The following is a 19,704-nucleotide window of genomic DNA, read 5'->3' on the forward strand; positions in this document are numbered from 1 at the left end:
CTTGAAAAATGAAATTTATCAACAGAAGCCAGCTACACTGAAAGAGCTACGAAAAACCATGGAGGCGCCCTGTGCGGCTATCACACCGGCAACACCTACAGCCGTAGTTTGGCCAACAGTTCAGCGTCATCGATGTTTGGCTGCCAATGGGGGTAACACACAAAATAACCTCCCCCCCGTGCAAGAAATGTAACAGTATGTCATTTTGTTCCATTAACACTGATTATCTAAGGGCGTCTACATTTTTCTGGACCCCTCTGTAGTGCCAGAGTCAACCAGAATGAAGTCACTTAAGCCTTAAAATAAATCCATTCAGCTAACTTCAAATTTCCAATATAAATGGTACAAGGAAATTATGGAGCTTTGATTTGGAACTGAAGAGTGGTAATTCCTTATCCACGATTCGCCGATTGCTCACTAAAAATTAGGCAGTTTTCTCAAACAGTAATGGTACAAGGCAATGCTCATCAAAAGGAGCAGTGTCTGGTTACAATAAGTGTCATATTTCCGGAGAGGTTCACACAGTTGAAGTACCGACAGGCAAGTATGAAAATGGAACGAAACGCTAGCATGGAAAGAAAATGCTATGTTCCGAAACCAATGAGAAAATTTAGATAACTGGTATTACATGAAGACAGTGCGAAGTGTTCCCTTCTTCTGTTTTACATATCGCGTAGAAGTCAAGACAATAAAATAATAGGCAGACATGTAATGAAGCAGGCAGTTAATTTTCCTTTCGGTCTACTTGAAAATTAAGTGGGATACTAGTAAGTAGCACCATCTGCCTTGACAGTGTGATAAGTATAGCTTTAGATGTAAGAATGAAGTAATAGCGATTAATGATACTAACTGATGACTGCTTGTAGCAAAGCCGCCTGTGAGAGAACAAAATATTCCACCCAAAGTGGTACACTATACTCCTGCTAAACCGGCCACTCCTCGCACGTATTGGTGCCGGATTAGCAGAGTGCCGGATTGTTGAATGTGTCTAAAATTTAGTATAACACACAGGGATTGTAGTTTATCAAATCAAAAGATACATTTATTTTTACAGAAAACTTAGTCCTCGAGTGTCTACACGCATATTAGTATCACTCGACATCCACTATGAAACATGTCCCAAAGTTTTGGTTGTCACCATGCCGATACGCGCCGGTAGTATGCCTTATCACACAACTGCTTTACAATCATGTCATAGGTCCTGCCATGTTTCTGACTGTTGCATAATGTACTCCAGGACGACGTCTCCAGCTTCAGCACCAGCAGTTTGAGATATGTGAGCTTATGACTGCCCCTTTTCTGCTGAAGTTTGGTCGTAAATAGTTGCTCATCCAACACTTAAAAAATGTTCAAATCTGTGTGAAATCTTATGGGACTTAATTGCTAAGGTCATCAATCCCTAAGCTTACACACTACATAACCTAAATTATCCTAAGGACAAACACACACACACACACACACACACACACACACACACACACATGCCCGAGGGAGGACTCGAACCTGCGTCGGGACCAGCCGCACAGTCTATGAGTGCAGCGCCCTAGACCGCTCGGCTAATCCCGCGAGGCCCAACACTGTTGCCAGCAACAATGGTTTTCTGCGAAGAACCTCAGTTCGGCTTACACCCAATTTCGGGTTTATGTTTTGAGGTCTAGCATAACGTGTTTCCCTTTAGAAGCCACGATAATGATCCGTAAGGAAAGCCACAATTTCAAAGTGTACAGGAATGCTGAACATTATAATTAACAAACATTTTTGCAGACGAAATTTCATTATTGTAGGTGTCATTTCACGATGAACGACTAGAACCTGAAAGTGTGCCGGATTACTGAGGCCCGTATTAGCGAGAGTTCAGTGTAACCTACGGTTCGAGTGCCCTAGAGCTGCATGGGGCCACGCGGGTACGGCTGACGTGCCCGCGTAGTACGGCGGGGCGTGGTACGCTAGTATGCGAGGGAGAGTGAAAGCCGGGCGGGCGCCATCGACCGCGGAAAGGTCAGCAGACGCGCCGCATCGACCCGGCGGGATGCAGTCGCCATGGCGACCGCCCACCAGGAAGACGCCGCGGCCGGGGCGGGGCCGCGCTCCCGTCGCAGCGCCACAGCCGCGTCGGCCTTCGCCAGACTCTACACGCGAACATGCCTGAAACCTTCAAACGCCATTTTCCATTCGTCTAGTCCCTTCTGTTGTTGATGGATTTAGGGTGCTCAACAGCATGGTCATCAGCGCCTTTACTCGTTATCTGCAAACCCACGGCGTGGTCTGAACTATGTTTCTCACAAGCGAAACTGCTGAGACGATCCCTGCAGAACACGCACTAGCATGTTTCTTCATGAAGTCTGGCAATCTTGGAAAAAGTATGAGGTACGTGCGTATTAAAAACGTTTGGAAAAACACCTTAATGACACTGCGTGTTAGACAGATGGCTGACCAGTTACTTACTGTTTATGGATGGCTGACTAGTTTAACAAAAGTTAGGCGCCAAACCTTCCACTGTGGCCTGACATTTTAAAATGAGCTTTACACAGTTATCGTTGCCAAATAGGATGGTATTTACGTATCCAGCTACGTAGAGGGTCGCATTTATGACACCATATGAAACACAATCTCTGTTGGTCCATCAAGATCAGTGGACATCGGCTGGTTAAGCAATTGTTGGTAAAGTCAATATAATTCACCAACAGCCGAGTACTTTAAGACATTTTATTTTATTATGAAGACTACCAGTTTCAACATTTCATTATGCCATCTTCATGCCCCATAGGCATCTATCCAAATAAACGAACTTGTCGTACAGCGCCATATATCTCTGGATATCGTGAATTCGAAACTGATAGCCTTCAAAATAAAATAAAATGATATCTTAAAGTACACGGCTGGTGGTGAATTTTATTGACAATATGGAACACATGTTATGGCGTAAGGTGGTGATTTGGTTAGCACACTGAACTCGCATTCGGGAGGATGACGGTTCAATCACGCGTCCGGCCATCCAGATGTTGGTTTCCCGTGTTTTCCCTATATTGTTTCAGGCAAATATCGAGATGGTTCCTTTGAAAGGGCACGGCCGACTTCCTTCTCCATCCTTCCCTAACCCGAGCTTGAGCTCTGTCTCAAATGACCTCGTTGTCGACGGGACGTTAAACACTTATCTCCTCCGCTCCTTAAAAACATGTTACATTATTTCGTATCGAGAGTGGTATCCGACAGGCTTCACATACTGGTAGTTCATCCCACCAGAGAAGGAATCATGGTGTCGATGGACAATGTCCTCTTGTTAACCTAGCGAGCATAGCTCTCCACGGTAGTCTTATATCGGATGCAAGCCCCAAAGACTACTCAAAACAGACACCCATTTTAACTACAAGGCAATGGTGTGCGAAAAATTCTAGTTTTGATGCGTTACAAATTACTTTCCTCTTAATTTCTTTAAATTCTGTTTATAATTTCTCAAGACCAGGTAATTCAATAATCTGGAACGATTCAGCGACCTTAAAGTTACGAAAGTCTCGTATGTCAACGTCAAACCAGTAATTAGCAGTTAAGGTATCAAGCGAATATTTCATCGCAGTAACGCCGGAAAAGAAGTACACGAATCAAAACGTTGCATCTGTCGGATGTTCTCTTTCTTCCCGCGGACCGCCTGAGCTAGCGGCGGCGCGCCGGCCCGGCAGACCGCCACACTGAGGCAGGAAGGCGCAGCCTTGCCCCCGGCGCCGCAGCCGCAGCCAAGGTCGGACTGGCAACCCGTTTGTCCTGTCGGCCCACGGCTTGCAAAAACTACTCGCTCACGGTCACATAATCGTCAGTAGCGACCGCCAAGAAACATTCCCACACTGGGCCGACGACGCAAGAACAAAGTAGCAAACTATTCTCATACTGCGGCAATATTGCTCAACGCCAGGCTCGAATAATGCACAGTAAAATTTTCGATTCGATCAAAATTTTGGGCCCTCACTCTGAGATACAATTCAGTCATATGGAAGGCTAGTGCCAGAGCAGGGGAATACATATGACAGACTTAACGACACGTTATCAAAACCCCACGTAACAAGAACGAACAGTAAACCACCAGTCACGTCGAAGTGTCAGCTATTTTCCTCACTAGCTTCTTTGAGTTAATTTACACATAACACGAACATCGTGCTTAATAGGTGGAGGCAAGTGCGCTAAAATGTTCCATGCAAGTGCTATAATTAGGGATCGGGTTGAGAAGCTAGGAAACAAAATTTACTTTCGTGGTCTAAAGTTACACTTTATCGAGGTCCAAAGTGCCCGATTCTGAGGGTAGTTTTAACAAATTACACTTCCCAGTAGAACAGCTATTGAAAATTCCTTGTTCACGCACGTAGACGTCTTCGGCTGCAAGCAGTGAAAGTGCTACGTTTGGTGCGATAAATGACGTTGCAGGTCGTTTCAAAGTATTGCAGACTGGCAGAAGTAAAAGCGTCTCTATAGATGGTATGCTCTGCGTTTGTCACGCGAATCTGTTGCCAATAATTCTACTTGAACCCAATACTCGGGCCCGCATCTCGTGGTCGTGCGGTAGCGTTCTCGCTTCCCACGCCCGGGTTCCCGGGTTCGATTCCCGGCGGGGTCAGGGATTTTCTCTGCCTCGTGATGGCTGGGTGTTGTGTGCTGTCCTTAGGTTAGTTAGGTTTAAGTAGTTCTAAGTTCTAGGGGACTTATGACCACAGCAGTTGAGTCCCATAGTGCTCAGAGCCATTTGAACCCAATACTCGGCGTTAAATTCTGCAATAAATAATTATTCTGAAGAAAATAATAGCTATGGATTAAATGAAGCGTTCGATATTGCTTCACTAAACCGTGTTTCAACCTAACCTAGACTTGGGGCAAGACTACAGATTAGCATGTCACAACCTACATCCCGCGCACTGATACAAACGTCCACTTAGGATCGGTAGGTCCGGATGACGTACCGAGCTCTTTACTACACGGTGACCTGCCTACAACTTACCACCCGCCTTAGCGATTGCCTTAAGCGCAGAATCAAGCACGCGCCACAGAGAGGAAGGGGTCTTTGGCCGGCGTGGGTGGCCACGGCCAGCTGCTTACGTCACCGCCGCCGCGGTGGCACATCACATCCCGCTCTAAATACGGCGCCGCTGCAAGCCTCCCGCTATTTATAATGCGCGCACACGCCGACACGCACTCCGCGGGGAGGATCGCACGAGTCGCTAAGGGCAGCCTGCTGCAGTCCTCCCCTGCAGTGTCCGAGATAGACAGCAGCACGGGCAAAATAATGGAAAACCACGCACACGGGTTGTACGCAGAAGCAGAGCGACTACGTTGGTTCTACTTCAGTTTATCGTCACTGAACTTGTTACACATACAGAATGACCTAGTTAGCTATTACACTGTCATCTATTATGACCAGTAATGAGAAACAAAACACGTTCGTACTAGAATGCACACTGCTACCCACAGACCCCTACTGCTGAAATCAACCAAGGTGAAGAGAGAGAGTTTCTTCTTTTTTGCTCAAAGCACTTCTAAGAAAAGCAATCATTCATCACCTGTGTATGTTTTATCACATTAGTATGTCCCAATAGTTGACTACTTTTAATAAGTTTTTCGCTGTAATGCTTGATGGACCAAAACATGAAATTTTCTAGAGGCCTTTTTTTTGCATTTCGATAGCTGTGTTGTTCATTTCGAGTCTTCATTCTCGGTGTTTCATGCTCAATTTACATGTTTTATACTGCTTTACATGATTCGCATACTCCTGTACAACAAGAAGAAATATGGCTATCTTAAATTAAGCAATAATTTCGCCTTCTTCAACATAGCAAGAGAGCCGATAACAACAATGACCTTAACGAAGTTCCAATCACAGCATCTCGTCACAAGCAGTTGTAATGCAGAATCACGTTATTCTGGTAGTGTACTTTTGAAGTGTGAGGTATGCCGCGTTGGGATATTCTACTGCTCCATGCTGTGTTCTTTAGCGATGTTTTGTAAATGCGCAAATTACAAGGGTAACTAATGGGAAATTAAAACGAAATACTTACTCTTACGGAAGAAAAAGATCTGTGATAGCCGCAGCAAGTCTACTTCACAGCACGTCTACTTTTAATATGAGAGAACGAAAAAATATCCTCACGACGAATTTCGTCAAGGCAGCTTGGACATCGACACCTTTTTGCTTAACTTAATTTTTATCCTCGTGAAGTGTTTTCAAGCTGGTACGTTTAGTGAACCGAGGGAAATTATTTTATGTACTCATGTGTTCAGTCCACTGTATGTCTAATGTAAGAAGAATACTAACGCTCCTACAATTTCTTTTGCTAAGTTCTGAAGTGGGTATTCTGCAGCTGACAACATGTTTCTCACAGATTCTTCTCAATAATTTGCGTATGTTAATGACTATGCTTCTTTATTACAGGCTGCACGGACCAGTTCGATGGTGGCAGAAAGGGAAAGACAAATGATTTGCAATAGGAGAATGTCTGGGAAATCACACTGGTTTTCCAAACCAATTCTGGGTTGCTGGCAGCTTTACCTTTACTATAATATTATAAAGAAATTATATTGTGTCTAGTGCACACATATTCTTTTATGGAGATAAAATCTGTGTTTACAGAACACAGACAAAATTTGCGATTTAAATGCTTGTTATATCTGTAGGCCTTAAGTTACCAACAAACTGTAAAAAGGACCTCACAGATACACGATCTCCTATACGATTTGAAAAGGCTGAACCCGGAATTGCCAAAATAGATTTAAACTGATAAGATCTAAAAACCTTGTACAAGTGCAACAACTGGGTAAGAGACTGTGGTTCTCTGCAGTGACCAGAAATAATTACAAGCTCGGCCAATAATGTGTAGACAGAGGAAACTGGGAAGTGAAAGCAAGTGTCAATATTCGCAGACAACGTGAATGGGCATAATACCGCTCGAAATGTTGATTCCATCAGGACAGAACAGTTAGTGGGAAATGAGTCAAGTCATGCCACCACTCTTTGGCCTATAGACTCTTGGGAAAAGTCAGAAAATTCAGTTACAAGGGGGCAGTGAACATAGCGTTGGGCCTACACTGGGACTACATGTAGAGCTGTTACCATCGCCAGGTCGAAGATCTGTACTGAAATGGTAGTGTCGTACCACTGCGTCGGGCTCCAACTGCCAAGAACCCACAAATGACGCATAATGGAGCTGCCGCAATGGATAGCGACAAAATCTAGTAGTATCACCTTGTTTAAATGATGATTGTTACCTGGCAGCCAGCACTACCGATCCAACGGGGCAAAGGCGGAAAGTATGGAGGACGCCACGATGCGAACGAGAATTCCACATATTGAGGGTAACCTTATCATCGTGCACTCCGTCGCAGGTTTCAGAACCGGTCATTTCCATCTTTCGATGCATCCACGTGCTTTATTTCTCGAAGACAATTCTGTAACCCTAGTTTGCGTTATGAGGTCCTCTTCAATAACATGTATACCGGCTGATTGGTGCTGTAAAATGTTGATGTTTTGATCCTGAAACCTCAAGAAGAATTTGCCGTACATTTGCAGCAGGCCTACGAAAAATCCACTGAACAGCTTTCTAAAGGAAATGATTAAGTTGCGATTTTGGGTTGAAGTCTGCACGAGCGATTGCTAGCGAGTACAGCTGCTTTAAGCAGCGTATTACAGCACATGCAAGGTCGTGCCCCGTGCGACCCGCAGCCCGCGGACCGGTCTGGCCGCGTGGCTGAGGAAGCAGAAGCCAGACAAGTACGGCGCACCGGCTTGGCCCCATTTCGCCGGCGCCGCACTTCCGCGAGCCGCCTCCGCGCGTCTGGTCTGGTGCAGCGCGGGCAATCGATGCAGCGGCGGCGGCGGCGGCAGCAGCGGTTGGCGTACTCGCGGCGCGGCGTGTTTGTAATTTTCGCGTGCGTCTGGGAGCGGCGCGCCGGCGGCGGCGGCGCCGGATCGATGTCGCCATGGCGACGGCCGGGGGCGGGGGGACACGTCACCCCCGGCCGGCGCTTTTATTGAAAAATCGAAGGCGAGTGGCGGCGGCGGGCGCGCCGGCCCAGCCTGGCCACGGCCAACGCGCCCCGCAGCGCCCGCCACAGCTGGCGCGCGGCGTAACCCAAGTACCCGCCGCCTCTGGGGCACGACATCCGGCCGAGACAGAAACCGGGTGGCTATTATAATAAACGACACTGCCCGCGGCTCATCGCCTGTCCTCTTATCTGTTCGTATGGCGAGGCAACACACGCTTCCATTCGCTGTACACTACTGGTAATACCACACATTTTCAAACAGCCGACGAAAATCAAAGGTTATAGAGAATAAAACTCTAGTCGTGACTTGCTTCGATGGTCATTGTTTCAGCAATTAGCTCAACAACAAAGGAATAGTTTTCCTACATTTACATCCACATACCTCAGCCATCTTAGAGAATGCGGAGGCGGGGTACCTTAAACCACTATTAGTTGTTTACTTTCCTGTTCCACTACCAAATAGAGCGAGTGAACAACGACTGGCTACATTCCTCCGCACGAGCCCTATTTCTTTCACTTTACCTTCACGGTCCTTACACGAAATGTACAGTAAGCTTCAATTGCCTATTTTCTAAAAGTCTCAATCCTTGCCTCCTGGGATTGTAATTCCAGTTAGCGAACCACTTCCGTAATACTCGTGGGACGATCAAACCTACCAGTAACAAATCTAGCAGCCCGCCTCTGAATTGCTTTGATTTCTTCTTTTAATCTTCCCTCGTGCGGCCCAGCACTCGAGCAGTACTCTAGAATGGGTCGCACTTTTACTCTATACACAGTCTCCTTTATAAATGGGCTACACTTTCCTAAAATTATCTCAATAAAACGTAGTAGTGCATAAGCCATCGAGGACAACGTACCGGGTTTCGAACCACTCGAATACCTGGGAACTTAATCCGTATGCTTGGGTTTTCATTAACAGTCTGCAATCTGACACTGTGTTAAACACTTTCCAGAACTCTAGGAATATGGACTTCCCTTGCCCTTCATCCATAGTTTGCTGTGTATTTTGTGAGACAAGGACAAACTTTTTTGCGTGAGTGATGCTTTCCAAATTACGTGCCGATTCCTACACAAACTTTTCCATCTACAGGAAATTAATTGTATTCCAATTAAGAGTATATTAAAGAACTCTGGGACAAAAAAATGTTAAGGACATTCGTTCGTAAATTTGCCAGTCTGTTCATTTGCCTCCTTGCATCTGGTAGTCAGAGATTCGTGATAAATGCAATCCACGTAAGAGGCCACATACTGTATTCTCTGTACAACCAAATAGGCAACTTAGATGTTTTCTACCTCTTTCAGCTCCTTTTACATGCCAGGGACATCTAGCAATTACTTTGTTCAAGACTGATTCGTAATACCCCTGTAACTCCTGCAAAGGAGCAGTTTCAAATTCACGTCCTGATATGCACGAAGAAGGGCTATAATACTGTGTATTGTCACCAGCTGGTGGTGCTGCTTCCCACAGGTGGCATGCTGCCACAGTAATTGTTCCGGTGACTTGCAACTACACTGGTGGACATTCAGAATACTATATGGAAGCAGCAAAGCGCAACAAAACAGTGGACAGTGTGGTTTCTCTGAAGGATAGGAGTGACCACTTCTGATATCCGCAAGAGGTTAGTGACCATATGTGGGGAAACAGCGTCAAGTCCCAGATCCGCATCACGTCGGGCATCAGACTGGCAGGGACTGTTCGGACAAACGCAAAAGCACTGGGCGTCCAGCAACTGCACACAAACTAAGCAATGCCCAGTGTGTCGATGACTTGATAATGGAGCACAGGTGAGTCACGTGTGACGAATAAGGGAAGGCAACAGTTCTGTCATAGGGTACCTTCCAAATCGTCATGCGTGAGGATCTGAAGACGACGTTAGTGCGTGCGTAATGGGTGCCCTACTTCCTCATCACGGAATAGAAACAGAAGTGTGTGAAGCAATGCCAACAGTTGGTGCACAAGTACAGTGCGGATCCAGCGGAGTTCTTTAAGGGTCAGTCACGGTCGATGAATTGTGGTTTCTCCACTAGAATCCAGAAAACAATGACCAGTCTATGGAATGGAGACATACTGGGTCCCAAGAAGTCATGGCTGGGACAATTCATACACAAACAAATGAAGACTGTTCTAGGACCAGGAAGGAGTACTGTTGATGGACTGGCTTCCTTCCAATATAATCTTCAACAATAATCAATGATGTAGTTCACTGCACCAACTCCGCCGACACATTGAACTGCCACGGCTTACGGAACTGTGGCGTTCTACTCCAATACGATAATGCGTGACCACATGCCAGTCGATAGAGACCATTGCCACCATGAGTGAAATAACATTTACAGAGGTGACACACCTTCCTTTTCGTGAATCTGGCTCCTAGTGACTGCACTATTCAACACATTGGATGAGGTCTTTTGGGGTAAAACATTCACCACCACCAATGAACTTCACGCAGTTGTACATCAGCGCCGCCAGGACACCCCCAAAGAATAGTATGACACAAATACAGAAGCTGCCACTACGGTGCCAAAAATGCACACACACTGGCGGGGGAATACCTATAATATATTCTGAATTCGTTTATTCATTAAATGGTCTCTGTGGACACAAAATTTTTGTAGTGCCAATCATTTTTGAAAGCCACAGTTACCATGTCCTCCATAATGGAGCCTGTGCGATGGTTATGTTTGTACAATGCTTCTTTGTCAATGATTTAAATTTCGTGATTAAGAAAACTTCTTTCCTTCTGCTGTTTTCTACTGCAACACCAGACTGGTCAACAAGTGACTTGACAGAAGCCTGCTACAATCGTCAAGATTATTGTAAAAAAATAATCTATACTACCAAATACCGACTGACAATTCTATAGACCAATTTTAGATCTTCATGATGATTACCAACATGATTTTAATAAAATAATAGTAACAGTAATAATAATTATTGTAATTTTCACTGATACTCTCCAACATCAAAGGACCAAGCCAGTTCACTATTGGTAGGAATACCTGCACCTATTCACATTAACAAGCTGGAGAGCAACTTTGACATGTCCCAGCTATCTCCACAGAAACAAAATCTTAAAGCCAACACAGGCTTGGTAATTGCCTCTCTTTCCTGTAATCTATAATATACAGATATTGGAACATGTAAGCACTCAAGAAGAAACTTTTCTGCAACTACGAAATAGTGCAAATGGTGAATGTGTGTCCTTAATATGAGACAGTGTCATTTGACGAAATGGGATTAAGTCCAGTAGTTATATGCTTCCTATTTAAACATAAATGCATTAAGTGCTTAATGGATATAGTTTAGAAACAAGAGGCGAAACGTTCGACAATATTATCCCATAAATCAAACAAAGACTTGAGATATATATATAGGCAGAAGAAGTGGAAATCATAGGGATAGAAATTTAGCTACATGCAACCACATAACTAATAGAGGATAAAACATTAGAAATGGGAGGTCTCTACTACAAGACCGTGCAGGAACTTATCAATCTAAAATTGACCTGTGGTAGTGCGGCTTGTGCTTCATACCAAAATAGAGCCACGGGGCCGCGAAACCGAACTAACACCTACTGCTAATTGGTGTGTTACACCACGGTGTCGGCTGCGAATGTTTGCTGCGTGTCAGCTGTAGGGCAAGACAGTATGAGCAGCGTGGATGACGTTACACGCTGAGTCAACGTCTCGCGGCATCTGGCAACTTGTATGTGCCCGCGGTGCGCGCGCTCTCCCAACACAGCGACGTCATGTCACCAGCTCATTTCGCAACCATGGAAACGAATGAAGTTAGTTCAGACACGGAATATAAGGAAAGGTCCATACGACTGCAAGTCGCAACATCGTTTAACATTCTTCAACTGCCAAGTGTTACGATTCCGGCTGCATAAAGCTTATTCACGCTGAACACCACGAGGCCAAATTTTTGCAACAGAACTTCGTCACGCTCGCAGTCGTCAAAGTGGCCTCGTATTAAAAGACGGACCCCAGGTCATTAGCCACACAAAATAATAGTTATACTCAGAGAACCAACTACACGCTATCATTGTTTGAAGTGTTTTAAGAGGCAACGCCATGTACAGAAACCGACTACGTACCAACATGAATCGGATATTCCTGCAAATGACGTGCAAATTACTGAATTGTATATAAAGCTAGGAAAACCGAGTCACATGGCAAATCTCGTAGTGACCTAAACACTCTTATTACCTCTCGCCGCCACGCCTACACCATTGCAACGTTTAATATCTATGGACTTTTAGTGGGACCATCAATACACGACAAAGTAATCATCGTCGCCACAGCTGGTTTGCTTTCCAGCCCGTTCGTTGGAACTTCACGCAAACGAGACGGAAGGATACCGCCTAGCGTCTCTTCCATGAAGTTTTGTTACAGACGGAGGAAGTAGACTGATCTAAAATTAAAGTACCTCAACCCATTACTGTACATATTATAATAAAGATAGACGTGGCCGCAGTGATCACGAATGAGCTGCGCTTATATCACATATGTTTACGTTGTAGATTAGTTTTGTTAACGTGAGCATATGTGAAATCATGGCCTTTGTGCTTTTAAATACCGTTCTTCAGTACAATTAGCGGCCTGACTCGCAATACATCATCTAGTAATTTCTTAGCAGCACAATTTATTTCCGCTATATGCTCAGCACCTATGTTAGTTAATAGTACAACGTTCTTGATAAGGAAATTACAGTGCTTAAACAGCCACTTTTTTCAGAGTCAGTCGCAGAGTGCACGCAGACAGGCGAGCGCCTCGTAATTTGGGGCAAGGGCCCGGGCGGTGCGGCAGCGCCGTAGTAAAAACTCCAGCAGGCAGTAGTAATGACGTCAGCAAAAAGAAACGTCGATTGTTCCGTCCATCAGGCGGGGAGCAGGCGCGGCGCTGTGAGCCCGCTGCCGCAGGAGTGGGGATACAGCAGAAGGGGGAAGGCGGGTGGCAGGCAGCCGGGTCTAATGGCGGCCGCCAGCTGACGACGCACGCGCGCCACGCCATGCCGCGCCACGCACGCACGCACGCACGCACGGCCCACGCCGCGCAGCGCCCTGCTCAAGCTTCGCCGGTCCGAGCAGCACGGCACCCATTGAGGGGCACGTAGCATGTCAGCCCACACAGGTCGACTATGCACTGAATCCGCTACGCAACAGTGCCACTTAACTCGAGGAATGACAAGAAATGCGCATAAATCGTCATAAAACAAAAATGGGCTATACTGCCCGATTACACCCTTGCGGGCTATTACTCACGTAACCACTACACAAATCAAGTTGTCGCGAAGGCAGATGTCATACAGATAACTGGGAAGAATTGGCTGTGAAACATACCCACAAAACACCCTCTTAGAAAACAAGCGCCCGACCAATTTTTGAAAAACGTATCGGCCTGTTGCCAACTTGGACTGGGGAGAGAGAGACAGTACAAAGTGCTATTGCAATGACCTATAGTTTGCTCACCAATTGTCTAGTGGAAGACTGAACGAGAAAATGTTAATACATCACATAAAGATGCATCATATAATTTAGAGACCGTACATTTACAAACTCGTCGTCCTAACGACATCTGAACAGTGCGCAGAACCTGAAAAATCTGGAATTTCTGTGAGTCGTAGCGACAGTCTGCTGCCGTACGCCATCCGGGAATAGGGTGTAAAGCTTGTGCATTATGAGCTGCAAAATACAAATATGAATTTGAGTACGAATGAACACTATACAATTTAGCCACAAATGCGTATCTTCAGAATGGTTAGAAATGAACACAACTGCATTTAGAATGACTGTCGTGGATAAAGCAGCAACAGAAACACCGACTTGGGCAACAATAGTTACTCTAATATCACAAACGTACAACGGTTATAGTGACGAGACGTAGTCTAATACCTAATGCATTTTTAGTCAATTTGCAGCAAGGTATTTCCGACATACAATTCAGAGTTGTCATCATAGGTGTCATCTCTTTACGAAACGACATGCAGGCAGCCTTTGCGAGCCGCACTCGCCACAGCCTTCAACTAGCAAAGTATGAAGGTAGCATATGTGATGGTTTGAGCAATTGTCCTAATTCCTTACTAGATGGAACTTTCCTAAATGCTGGGAGAAAGTGTCGAACTTTTCTTGGTATCATAAATGACATGAAATACAAAAACCATACCCTCTGTGACGTTTCTGAAGAGGAAAAGGTGGATCTCGTTATCTGGAAGGTAATTAAATGGCTGTTTACTGATTATACTTCGGTAATCGATGCCTCGTTAAATTTATACTGATACGACCCCTTCTAGCGAAGTTTTTCATGGTGCGCACTGCCCAGTGTCTGCCAAATTTGCAAGCAGTTTTATTAACCGGCAGTGCTCAATTTGGAGAGCAAACGTATTACACCGGTATTTTAATGCAAACGTATTAAATGGTATTTTAATACAGCGACCAAACCATACGTCGTATATAGAAATGGAGGTTGGAAATACAAGGGAGATGCGTCACGCGTCGCCCTTGTTGCGGCCATACAACGGCAGGTAAACAAACGGGGGGTGAGTGAGGGAGGAGTGGAGGGGGTGCCGCCTGTAGATCGATGGATGGTGCGGAAGCTGCGGAAGGATCGCCTGGCGTGCCCTGCCCTCGGCTGACCCGTGACCTTTATCCCGGCCTCCCGTCCACCCACATGCACGATACGCACTCGACGCTGACCAGCAAACCGCCGAAGGCCAAAAACTATGCGAACTGCCCACTATAAACCAATCAGTATTCTTCATATATGAGGTACAAGATTATCCAGCATATTCTTCCCATGCAGGTTTCATAAGCGGACACCAATTCAGTGTATCAATATGCACTTAGTTATACGAATTGTTAGCGTTTTCCGAGCTTCATTGTAAATGGCGACCTGAGTACCTAGTGTTGAGCACACAGTGTCGGGTGCACGGGGACGCAAGAACGATACAGATCGGCAATGTTGTAAAAGAGAAATTCGCGCCCAGCACTCCTCCAAAAATCAGAATTCTTTGTTAGGCAAAGGTTCTTTGCAATTTAAAGGCGAGAAACCCGTGTAGCCGTGGTGAAACTTGTAAACAAATCCCAAAATAGCTCAGCGTAAATGATTCGCCGAACTTGCAACCCAACCCAGCACAACGTGCAAATATTTGCGAAATATTTTCAATTTAATTATTTAGGTCAAACTAGTCACTGAGTAGAGTAACGAAAACATGCAAATAAAAATGACGATTGTACATGGTGCTTTATGACTGATGAGTGAGAAAACACACTTAAATGAACGTGCAGTTTAAGTCCGATTCTTTAATTTGAGTTGCGATGTTCTGCTGGTATATCAGGACCCGTGTACTCTTCCAGATTCTAACCAATCAACAAGCCTATCCCGCAATGTTGTGGAAATGGCTTTTTGTGACCTAAAGCTAGCCCTGCCAGTCGACTTTGGGTCTGGCAGGATCGAAATTATGTTCCATCAGTGTACTAGAATTCTAAATTTATGGAACGCACGAGATTTCTCTAGCAGCTAGGTGGCGTTATTTTTAAGTACGTCATTACGACGCATGAGGTGTACCGGAGAAATCACTGTATTACACATACGTGTTGATAATACCTCATTCAGAAATGCTCCCTCTCGAAACCTGGACAGCAAGCTACACCGCGATGCAGAGCGCCTCTCTTGCAGAGTCTGCCACTTGAGTTTGCTAAAAATCTCCGTAACGCTATCACGCTTACCAAGTAAACCTGTGACGAAACGAGCCGCTCTTCTTTTGATCTTCTCTATCTCTTCTATCAACCCGACCTGGTACGGATCCAACACCGATGAGCAATACGTAAGTATAGGTCGAACGAGTGTTTTGTAAGCCACCTCCTTTGTTGATTGACTACATTTTCTAAGGACTCTCCCAATGAATCTCAACCTGGCACTCACCTTACCAATAATTAATTTTATATGATCATTCCACTTCAAATCGTTCCGCACGCATACTCCCAGATATTTTACAGAAGTAACTGCTACCAGTGTTTGTTCCTCTATCATATAATCATACAATAAAGGATCCTTCTTTCTATGTATTCGCAATACATTACATTTGTCTATGTTACGGGTCAGTTGCCACTCCCTGCACCAAGTGCCTATCCGCTGCAGATCTTCCTGCATTTCGCAACAATTTTCTAATGCTGCAACTTCTCTGTATACTACAGCATCATCCGCGAAAAGCCGCACGGAACTTCCGACACTATCTACTAGGTCATTTGTATATATTGTGAAAAGCAATGGTCCCATGACACTCCCCTGTGGCACGCCAGAGGTTACTTTAACGTCTGTAGACGTCTCTCCATTGAGAACAACATGCTGTGTTCCGTTTACCAAAAACTCTTCAAGCCACACAGCTGGTCTGATATTCCGTAGGCTCTTAGTTTATCAGGTGTCAGTGCGGAACTGTATCGAACACCTTCCGGAAGTCAAGGAAAATGGCATCCACCTGGAAGCCCTGTATCTAATATTTTCTGGGTCTCATGAACAATTAAAGCGAGTTGGGTCTCACACGATCGCTGTTTCCGGAATCCACGTTGGTTCCTACAGAGTAGATTCTCGGCTCAAAACCCGAAAATAGCCAGTTAAGCTGAGATTAAACGAACAATACCTTACTTCATAATTTCGCAAAGGTTTTAAATATATTCAATAGATACTGGCTAGAGTTTCATCAAAGAGACGTTTTGGAGCAACTACAATAAATTATGGATGTCTGCATATGACGTGTTTAGAAAACTACACGTCAAGTTGAGCTGCTTCGTGAACGACAGTGTTAGTGCATTCTATTACACTTTGAGTTTTCGCTGCACTGATAAAATCGAAGGAATGCAATGCAAGGAGCGGTTCGAATCTTGTTGACAACTATTCTGCAATGCTATAAAGAAAATCTTTACTAAAATACTATCCAACAGATTTCAGTTCACATTGCAGACATGGCGACAAAGGTAACTCATACCGTGTAACCTAAACATCTAATAACTTACAAACAACGAACGAATGGAGGGACTGTTAGCTGGGCAGGAGTTAGAGCGGTGAAGGCAAGGAGAGTGTTTACGACGCACAAGCCAAGTGGGTCGACAGGTGCGCTCATTCAGCACCTGCCAAAAACAATACGTGTCTAGTCGTTTTCGCCGCCAAGGCCGACGAGCACGATCAGTAGATGAGGCCACGTGCCTTTCTTTTTCATGTACCAACACAACCGATGTCATCAGTAGCGTTCTCAGATTACTACTACTACTACTACTACTACTACTACTACCACCACCAGTAGTAGTAGTAGTAGTAGTAGTAGAAACTTGCGTTATGCAAATTGAACCCACTTACAGGTACCCCTCCCCCTCACATTATCTATTACCTAAAAAACACTCTCGTACGACGGATTAACTTAGCTTTACTGCTCCATCATCCACTACTACCCATTCGATTTAGAATTTTCTCATTGAAGAAATCGCGCTCAGACAGTCTTATTTCGCTAGCATCAAGAACGTACTAGGGTACTCCGCACAAAAGGTACACTCTTACGTAGCTTCTAACATCAGGCGATTTCTCTTCATTTACATGGTTGTCAGTCCCACTCATCTGTGACCAGTAACCTAGCAACCATTTACTTGGAATATAATTAAATAGCTAATGCGAGAAATACAATAAAAGTACCCTTCACGTATAGTCGAGGGTGACAATGTACCAGGTAAATGTTTCTAGCGGCAGACTGGCTGGCGCAGCGCTGCGCGACACGCCCCCGCAGGCCTACGTGTCGTGGGCCACGGCGAGCCTATCCTTGACACGGAGGGGCGGAGGCAGGTGCCCGTTCCTCAATTAGAGAACTCGCACTCAGCCAACCGACCTAGTAGCACACTTGCTGTGATCACCTAGGCGACAAAAATTCCGACGACACCGCCTTGCTACCCGAAACAGCTTCTCGGTTATCACCCACGGTGGCTCATGTCTTCGTCAGAATTCTACATCGCCGCCAAACCAAACGCTACTTCGTTCGACGTAAACTATGAGGGTGTAACGCTATCTTAAAGACGTGATAATTTTATTAACAAAGACCTAGGCACTTTCATATTGCGAGGGAGTGTACGCCGCAATCTTGCATCTTCGGTGTAATCGCCAGGGTCCGAAGTTTTCTCCGCCCTTTCGTAACATGTATTGAAAATATTGGCGGCGGTCTGAGTATCTTCACAATGCTGCGGTTGCTGAAATTCTATTATATTCAAGGCCTTGGTGCTGTTCATCGAATCACTCGTCAATTACCGGCGTTAAGGTAGCTGTTCATCGAATCACTGGTCAATTACCGGCGTTAAGGTAGTCATATGTCTACACAGGTTGACCGAAGAGGAAGTGTCAATATTCAGGGATATGACACGAACTATGCCCCGAAGCAAGAAAGTCTAGAAACCAGCGGCTCTAAAATTTATACCTTAAGAGCTATGAGCCATAAATCTTCGATACTGTGAAATAAATCTCTTCTACTACAAGCTCTTTGCATCCATACTTTGGGATAACGTAGTATGGGTCAAAAGAAAGAAAAAGTCAAGTATGGGCTCTAAAATGCATACCATGAGAGCGATTTTTATTTTAAATTTTATTCTATTGGCTTTAAGTACGCGCCAATGCAGCCATCCCAACAGTGGCACGCCAATTATGGCGATACGGACGTAAGGACAACACAACAACCAGTGCTTAGGAGATATGAGCGCTTGTTCAGTAGAAGAGTGCGTATCACAGTATCTAAGATAAATGCTCACAGCTCTTATGGCATGCATTTTCAGAGTCCATGTTTACACAACATTTTTGCTTGCAATGAACATTCCTAACATATCGCTGTATAATTACCTTCCATAATGGGATATCCTGTATACGCTATTACGATGGCTGAATAAGTAACGACAGGTATGCTGCTCAGGCCGGTATTTCATGTTTGTCAAAATTGATACGCCAAATATTTATGTCAAGGAAATTTGATCGTGTAACAGGCAACTTTGTGAAATCTCGACCGTCGTCAAATAAATATGATCAAACCTAGAGCCTCGCCGTAGATTGGACCATAGAAGTCGTTCGTCTTCTGTTCACTGCAATGTGAAATGTAACCGCTTGGAGTGCTGGTGTCGCTGCAGCTATCTGGCATTCTGTAGTGTATTTGTAAACATGCTTCAAAATCGCTGTGATCCTTCATTTTTTTTTTTTTTTTTTGAACAAAACCACTCCGATTAGGGAGGGGTGAAGGGTGGGGGTGGGGGGGGGGGGGGGGTGAGCAAGAAACACAGTGCATGCCATGAATTGTGTGTTGATGAACAGGTGGAATTTGCTGCAAGCGACATCTGTCCAAAATCACAACTACAGCCATCCACCACTAGATCTGGATACATCCAGGCAGCTTTTCAGCAACGGGAATAGAGGATGTGCTCACACACGAAAATAAAAAAAATTTTCTTACCTTTGCATTCTACTTTGTCGATTTTTGAACTCTGGGTGCCACAAGTTCAAAAGTACATCATTTTCCTGCTTTTTTAAAATTTTGTCGTTGTTGGAACACCAATTCCAGTTATTAAATTATTCAAAAAATAAAAAGTTCTTATTGCTCATACTCTCCTGTATCAAGAAATCCCAGTGCCACAGTTTGCCTGTCTTCCACGGGTATAGCATTTCTCGAGA

At 44.9% G+C, this 19,704-nt stretch overlaps 1 protein-coding gene across 2 annotated transcripts in view; it reads right to left on the reverse strand.

The window, feature by feature from the left end:
• The window catches only part of LOC124619299 (transcription factor AP-4), an 86,583-nt gene that overhangs the window by 54,493 nt on the left and 12,386 nt on the right, over window positions 1-19,704 (reverse strand). The window lies entirely within an intron of this gene.

This window comes from Schistocerca americana, chromosome 6, assembly GCF_021461395.2.
Source record: "Schistocerca americana isolate TAMUIC-IGC-003095 chromosome 6, iqSchAmer2.1, whole genome shotgun sequence".
In the NCBI taxonomy this organism is placed as follows: Eukaryota; Metazoa; Arthropoda; class Insecta; order Orthoptera; family Acrididae; genus Schistocerca; species Schistocerca americana.